Source organism: Haliaeetus leucocephalus, unplaced genomic scaffold (assembly GCF_000737465.1).
Source record: "Haliaeetus leucocephalus isolate CR32 unplaced genomic scaffold, Haliaeetus_leucocephalus-4.0 Scaffold2, whole genome shotgun sequence".
Taxonomy (NCBI): domain Eukaryota; kingdom Metazoa; phylum Chordata; class Aves; order Accipitriformes; family Accipitridae; genus Haliaeetus; species Haliaeetus leucocephalus.
In genome coordinates, this window is record NW_010972438.1 from 9,701,553 (window position 1) to 9,710,021 (window position 8,469).

The following is an 8,469-nucleotide window of genomic DNA, read 5'->3' on the forward strand; positions in this document are numbered from 1 at the left end:
TGCATCTATTCTTTGAAACTTGCATTGTCTTGGTTTTTGTTTTTTTTTTTTGTTTTTGTTTTTTCTAGTGTCCCCCCCTGGCATTCTTACCTACTCTTTAAGAAATAATGAAATTTCTCCAGTGATGATTCAGGTATACTTTTAATTTTGTTGGTATTTCCCGTATTTCATGCTTAATGTTTTCAAATGCTATTATCAATGTGATATATTGTAAGCTTCCGGGGAGAACAGAACATTATAGTTTCTACACGAATAACTTGTAAGAAAATGACTAGGTGGACCTGTTCATAGACCTAAAGCATTGGGTTTGAACTCTAAAAAGAATATAAGAACAATGGACCCTGGTTAACATTCTGTGAAAGTCAGCAGCTTTGATATATGTATTTGCAGATGTCTGCAGAACACAGATAATCAGTATTTGAAAGAGGTGTGCAAATTAAAGAGCTACTTGACCAGTCGTAATTACAGCATTGTAAGGACAGAGTGGCACTGAGAAGTAATAAAATGGCCTTTAATCTCTTGCACTGTCAATTATAATCTGCTTGTGGTTAAGAGAAAATATTTTGGTGGCTTTAATATATGATTCATGTGACTGCTATGTGTGGTATTTTCTTAACTTTGAGATTTTACTCAGATAATAAGCATGTATTGCTTAGGAATTTCTTCAGAGAGGGAAAACTAGCTAAAAGTGTGCCTTATTTCTTGGTTAAAAGTTCATCTGTCACTGGGGTTTGGCTGTTACTCTGACTTCCTTTCTTTGGTATTGAAAGACAGTGGGGTTTTATGCTTTTTATTTTATTATGTTTTAGCTGCTTGTGTTTTAATGAGAAACTACAATGTCTTAGCATTTTAAAAATTAACATGTCTTTCTTTTGGTTTAGAGAAAGTATGCCCATTTGATTGTGTCAGTTTTACCCAATTATTGTTCTTCAGGGTATTTAGGAGCAGTAACTTTACTGCATTCTGTAACACTGCTTTTCTTTTATTTTTAATTTTTATATGCCACCGTCTGAATTTTGATTAATTACACTGAATGGAAATACCGGTGTTTCTAGTGCTTAAGCTCTTTATTATATCAACAGAAAGCATAAAATATCAGATTAAATGTTCAGAAGAAAGAAAAACATCCTGAAGTGTCCTAGAAGGGAAAATAATGACCTTACAGAATTGGACAAAATTATGCACTATACCATGAGACCTATGGGTAAACTTGAAGTTGTTTCACCTTCCATTACAGAATGAAAGTGTTGGTGTTCAGAAACACTGTGTAAATTTCTCAGCCCTTTAGAAGGGAATACCAAAAGGTAACATTAAGCAACAACTTGTAAATTTTTCTCTGTATAAGAAAAGCAACTCTAGTATACCTTCAGGTATAATAAAACAGGTACTTGACATGTTGTATGAACTATGTAGTGCAATCAGAGATGATTTTCTTACACCAGAGGATTAAATGTACATGTTACTGCTAAATAGTGCTTCTCTCTGCTTTTTGTTTCCTAAGGAAAATCAAAATTTATTAGTTGCTGCTTAATACCACCTAAAGTACCAGTTTCTTCATTGTGAACTGTGAAATTTGCAAGTGGCTGCTTAACGATGGCCGTGACACTGTTCTTTCCTTAAGGGGTACTAAAGCATCTATGGTTAGGAACAGGCTTTTATTGCAAGTACAGTCCAACATTGCTGACTGATGTGGAGAATGTATTATGAATGCACCCTGCGGGAGAAGTCAAGGTAGAAGCCATGGAAATGGGTGGCATTGCTGGAGTTTATTCACAGGGCTAGGTACTCTGGCTGTTGATACATGTACAGAAATGTTATGCTGAGGATGCTATATATTCCACTTCTCGTGCCAGTTATTTCTTCTGCTTTGAGCTAAGATCTAGACTTGTGAGACTGTTCTCAGGCCCTCAGGACTGTGTCTGTAGTTCAGCAGGAGTAGTGGGAGCCATAATTTCCACTACAGCGAGTACAAGTAAAGCTAAGTGGAAAAGAAACAAGTTCTGTCCAGAAGGCTGCAAGAGTTAATTGCACACAACTGTTAACACAGCTTAGTATTTTCAGTCTGCTGGGTATTCTATTTACTATTACTGTTTTCTCTCTGATTATAAAAGTACATAATTATTAGGCTGATTGTTCCTTAAACACTTAACAATAATTTTGTCTTGAATGATATTTTCAGCAGCTACCTTCTTTTATAACAATTGTGGTAATACAGATTGCACCGTGACATCCTAAAGCAACTTCAGTATTTATGAAGAAGATCAAGTGCTTGAGGTCTCAATAGCCGCAGTTTAATTGCATTGATAGTAAATGGGGAATATTCTAAAAAGAATTTTGAATTAGAAACTTGGCAAGATTGGGAATCGCTGGTGGGTTTTTTCTTCTCTCACATGAAGAATGACTTTACTTTTCCATTTAGTTTGCTTTGTTTCTATATAGGCCAAATACACTGAAAAATTGGGGTATGGTGGGTAGAGTCTTGTTTTTACGTTTGCAATTCAGGCCATCTGTTAAATATAAGCAGTCTTTAAAACCTCATCTAGTTTTAGTAGGTTTCACAGTAATGTTAACAGAACTATTGTCAGCACCTTTGCTGTGTTATTTAAAGTGCTGACACAAAGGAAGCCTGTGCTAGATCAAATATAGATTATTTTTTTTCTTTTCAAAACTGCCGTTCTCTTGTTTCTATCATACTTTGATCATTATAGTCAAATAGTTTCAAGCATATTCTTTTCATTGACTGACTTTTTTTTTTTTTTTTTTTCCCTCTCAGATACAGTTAGTTCAGTTGCACCAGCGCTATTCAGGAAAAGATGGACTGATAGTAACTCTTCTGTGTCTCTCTTGTGACCATGCCAAAGCACTTAAGACCTTCCTAATCTTGCACTGTGTGATAAAAGCTTTAACCTCCTTTGCTGTTGCCCTGATACCAGTGCAGCTACCTCACCCACTGTTTTCATTGTATCGTTACTCTTTGTTCCTTTGTTGCTTTTCCTTTTCTCCTTGTGTCAAACTCAAAGTTTTCAATTCTTTATATTAATATCCAGTTTGCTGTATTTACAGCTTTGTTAGTTCTTGCTCTTCAGCACCCTAAGCATTTTGGGCTTTCTGCTGTTGCTCAAGTTCTCTCCTTGCATTTCTGAATGATTGTCTCTTTAGGTAGTCCTTTCTAAGTAGATCTTTTATGTTACTACTTTACTTTTGTCACAGTTTTCTTCACTCTCCAGATTTCTTTGTCTGTTGAACTCTTACCATAGCAACGAATTTAGCCTAATTATGACTGCCATAGTTATGATACAGTGGCTTTTCAGAGTCTGTGGTTGTCAAGCAGAGCTCGCTGTTATTTCATGAAATCGGAGGATAGTGGAAGTGTCTAGACCAACTGCCTGCTCAAAGGTAAAACTAAACCAGGTTGGTCAGGACCTTTTCCAGTTTAGCTCTGAAAATCTCTAAGGATGGGAAATTCTACAGCCCCTCTGGGCTACCTGTTGTGGTACTTAATTGTTCTCTTTGTGAAGAATTTTTCCTTACATGGTCAGAATTTTTCATGCTACAGCTTGTGCCTATTGCCTTTTTGTCTTTGTTTCTTCAGATGGAATTTGGAGAGTTGCTTATTGTCAATAGCATAACTACATAAAGGCACGTATAACAGAGGATACCTGTTAATTTGCACAGATAAATTTGTTCCCATAAGTTTCACCTTCTGAGCCAAATAGCAGCAAAGTGATTGAGTGCAACCTAGTTTGCCAATTGAATTATTAATTTTGACTACTTTCACTGAAATAAGAATATTAGCTGATCTAATACTAATAGATTGCAGATACTAACAGGTTGCAGGGAGTTTTCTTATGGCATTTGCAGAGTTCTCTAACAACCAAAGAAACAAAAAAAAAACTTGCAAAACCAGAAACCATTGCTATGAATTAATTCTCATTTCATTGGCTAACTTGAAAAATCTGCTAAAATTATTTTCCAGTGACATCTAGCAGGAGAGGTAGCACTGTTGCCCAGCAAGTGCTTGCAAATAATTTAAAACAAATATGCATCTCGTTTCTGCTAAAGTGAACTTGTACAGGCTATAAACAGCTCAGAGGTGCAGCATGTCTCTGCCCAATATTGTCAGAAGAAACTTATCCTTTGTTTTTCCTACATCATGGTCTGTTCTCCTAGCTGTATCTATTCACTATCAAATACACTGTGATAAAGAGCTGACTTTCCTTTTGTGTTTTTAAAAAAACAAAAAAAAAAACCCCAAACAAAAAACCCCCACTTTGTTCCCTACAAGTAGGACTATCATTAAATGTGCCAGCAATGGGATCTAATGAACATTACTTCCAATTAAACCCCTCTCATATTTCTCCCCTGCAGCTTCTTACCTCAACTAGAAATTTCATCTCTGTATTACCTGTTGATCCAGCAACTAAAAAACTTTGAAGAGCTTTTTTTCTTGAAAAAGACTGGAGAAAAAAAGACTGTTCAGAAAAACATGCCTAATGCTTTATGTTGTCCTCAAATAATAGAGAATGTAAACTATCTCTGTGCTGTTGAGAAAGAACGTGGTAGGCTTCAGCAGATGGGAGAAAAGACGACCTTCAAGTTGCTTAACTGGAAAGAGAATGTCTCGTGTTGCTGTAGTGGTTTGCACTGAAATGTTAAGAGAAAGTTTAGGTGATTTGGGGCTGTGAACTGATGACCTTTTCCAGAGCTGTCTGTGGTGGGAGAGGCTGCTTATCTCGCTGCTGCTGGTTACTCTGTTTTCAGACTTGCTGGGTAGAGTTGCTTGTCTGAGCACTTGGAATGAGTGTTGTGGTCAACGTTCTCTTTTGGTAAGCTTTTTAACTCAGCCTGGCTCAGGAAGAAGTACAAGGCATGCTCTTGTTACCATTTCTTCTTAAATTTGTAGTTGTACCTGAAATGATACCATTTAACTTTTGAGCAATTTCTCATTATCTGACATTCAGGCTAGATTTGTTATTCCATTGATTTCAATGGGCTGTTACTCAAACCACTATTGGTATGAACTTTTGCTGTGGTTGTACGTGTTCCAGTGTTCTTCGGTATGTATCCTCCAGAGTATATCTCTTGTTCATGCTCCCCCCACCCCGCTTCCTGCTGTGATATTAAGTTTAGTTTGGAATATTTTGAGTGGCTTCCTGTTTAAAGCATAAGCAGTCTTGATTTACTGCAAGAGTGTGATTTCTGTGATTCTTAGTGTCTTGATTTGAAGTGAGCGCCTGAAGAGTCTGGTAGTAGTTAAAATGGACTAGATGTTTTTAATTGGTGATAAGGGTTTATTAGCTTTTAAGTAGAAGTTTATAATATGTGGACAAACAGGTTCTGCCGATGAATTCTAACCAATGTACACGCTCTGCCAGCTTAGATACATTTGTTGTTGTTGTATGGTGGTTCTGCATACATTGAAGCCTGTTGACACTCTGCCTTGCTGGAAGGTGTCACTCTAGCAGGAAAGCATGATGGGAAACAAAAAGCAACAAAGAAAATGCAGGTTTCCCTCAGGGCAATAACTTTTGCTTTTATGTAGCAGCCGTTTTCTGACAGGACATGGAATACATTACTACACTTTCAAGTTCCTTGTATTTTTTCTTCATGTGACTTCCCATGTTCTAAGCAAGGCATCCAGAGATGCTTATACCTTTTTCTACTTCATTAAAGCACTTCCTTGGAGGAATAGTCCCTTTTCTCTTTGTGACTCTTTCTATTTGGCTTGTTTTGTGTAAAATTACAAAGATGGGGGAAGAGGTTAATACTACTACTTTTTTCAACAGGAACAAAATATGTGTTTTTTCAAGACCCCTGTACTTAAGCAGGCTTCAAGGCAGGATCAAAGAATGTAAGCAAATACAGCTCTTAACAGGCATCTGGTTTATAGACAGTAAGTATTTATCAAACAAGACAAAAGCCTTGACAAACTAACATATAAATACAAATAATATCCTGAAACCTGATCACTCATAAATGTGTACTGATATGAAACGTTCTTCAAAACTGTAGAAATGACTTATTCTTGACTTTTGTAGTGCCCCCTTAGAATGCCTTCATCAGAATCTCTCTGAAAGAGATTCCCTTCACTTTGACATAATATTATGGGAAACTGGAATGTCACTGGCAGGAGTGATAGACCTATGGTGTTGTGTTTTGAAGATAAATAAGGCAGTGTTACTTAAACTAGTTTTAGTTATATTATGTAAAGATTGACTTCCATATGTATTTATTTCGAAAATAGGCTCCCCTCAAGAAGTCATCAGTAAGGATTTGATGAATTTTATCATTTTGGGTGTGGTGGTGTTTAAAAAAAAAAAGATGCAGTAGTGCTTCAAAAGAATTGAAGACATTAAAAATATTAGTAATAAACTTTAAATTTTATACTAACAAACCATTCTAGCATGGTTCTCTTCAGGTTTTTGTGAGACAGGTAACTTTTGAATAGTATTGAAAAATATGTTAGCCTATACAACATTTTTATGCTGTTTTGTCTTACTCTACAATAGAATGAGCAGAAGCTATTAGAACCTTTTTTTTTTGTCTTCCTAAAGGAACATGAAGAATGCTTTTTAGGCTAATGCTTCTCTGAAACCCTCATTTTTGATGTTTCAAATGGTAAAGAGATCATTCCTGTGTATGAGAGGTGGATCTAGGCCACTGCCATTTTTCCTCGCAAAGCAAGATTCCCCTAGACCGAAGAAGAAACATGAGGCACTGGTGTGATGGTTTCGGAACTGGTTTTCAATTTTAAATTTGCAGCATCAGCTTGAACAAGGTCACGATAGGGATTTGAAAAGCAGACCAATATTTAAAGAAAATCAAACTGTTTCTTCGAACTGTTTCTGCCATCTGAAACAATGTGAAATGTGTGCAAGAGAAAAGCTATCTGAAGCTCAGAGATCAGCAGTGTTCTAAAGGCCTATGAGAGATGCATTTCTGAATTTTAATGCAGTGGTTTTATGTATCACATAAGATTGCTGGCTTGGATGTTTGGGTTTTTTTATAATGGAGGGAAATAACTTCTAGACTGTGCCTATGGCTGCAGATATGTTAAAATCCTGTTTGGTAAATTGATTTCAGTGCTTTGGGTGAATGTGTGTAAATGATTCCAGGTTAAGTGTTTTTGGCTGATTTCCATTGCCAGGCCCTAGGCTAAGAACTTTTATCATACTTTAAAATAAAACAAACCAACCTATGAGTCCTTTTCCAAAGAAACTAAGTAGTAAGTCCAATGTACACATAATTTGTTTTGCGAGTAATTTATTTATCCTTGAATAAGAGAGATGCTAATTGTTGGTGAAAAGGCTGCCTAGGCGAGGTGGCCACTTACGGGATTATTTTTTTTGTGAATTTAAATACATATCACTGTGAGAAAAATATAAAAAGTGGCAAGTACACCAGGGAGATAACAGAATGTAGACATAATGGCATGTGTAATGAAAATTTACTGAACAATAAAATAGATATTGACAACACAGACTTCATTCAGAAAGACAAATGACACATGACACAATGGAAACATGAAGTGGTAGTGTTTTGTGTTATAAATAAATAACTCCCTTGAGAAACTTGAAGCATCTTGTTAAATGGGGGCATTACTTCTCCTGTATTGAAATGCACATTTTTACTACTTTTCTTCTGCTTTTCTTATGACAGCATATTTATATTAGGAAAATGTTTTCTTTGATTCTTCTGAATGCAGCTACCCCACTGAAAGTTCTCACGTTGGCATAATTATTCTTCCTTAGGAATTACTATCCTGTAACACTGATTTATATCAGTTAACAGTATCTATCTGTTCTACGGCTTTTACTGATGGGATCACATTAATACTACATCACTAGTTAACATATTTCAACTTGGAAAACTCTTAAATTGTTTACCATTCTGCTGGTGGGTCTGGATACAGGCGAGTTTGCTGTAGTAGCACCTGTAAGATAAATGCAACTAAGAACTGTACTGTTGCTGCTACAGTTTATTCTGTCCATTACCTGTAGAGTGTGCTGTTTGTGAAAAGACAATTTTCCTTATAAAAATTGTCTCTGTGCTCAAAAGTCTGATCAGTGGTTGCACCTTATTTTTCACATGACAGATGTAGTTGGGCCAGTGCAGACCTTGTCTTATGTATATACGGATTATATGACTTGTCTAAACATTCACTTTGAATTCTGGCCGAAACTGAGGTTTAAATCAATTACCTGTGTTCTTTCTTAAGCTAGATTTCTAAGCCTAGTAATGCTTGTATCATGTCTTTAACAAATAAAGAAAAAAAATTAAGGTAAAAGAAGATAGCTGAGAGAAAAGACTTGGGCCATAAAGGTTAATAAATATTTAGAAATATTCAGCATACATCTACTTTGGTTAATTTTGAGAAGGTAACTAAAAGCTTTCTCATTCCATATACAGTGGTTTCTGAAAAGGTGGAAGAAGATTTTTGAAATTATTCTGGCTTGTGTGAAATACCTG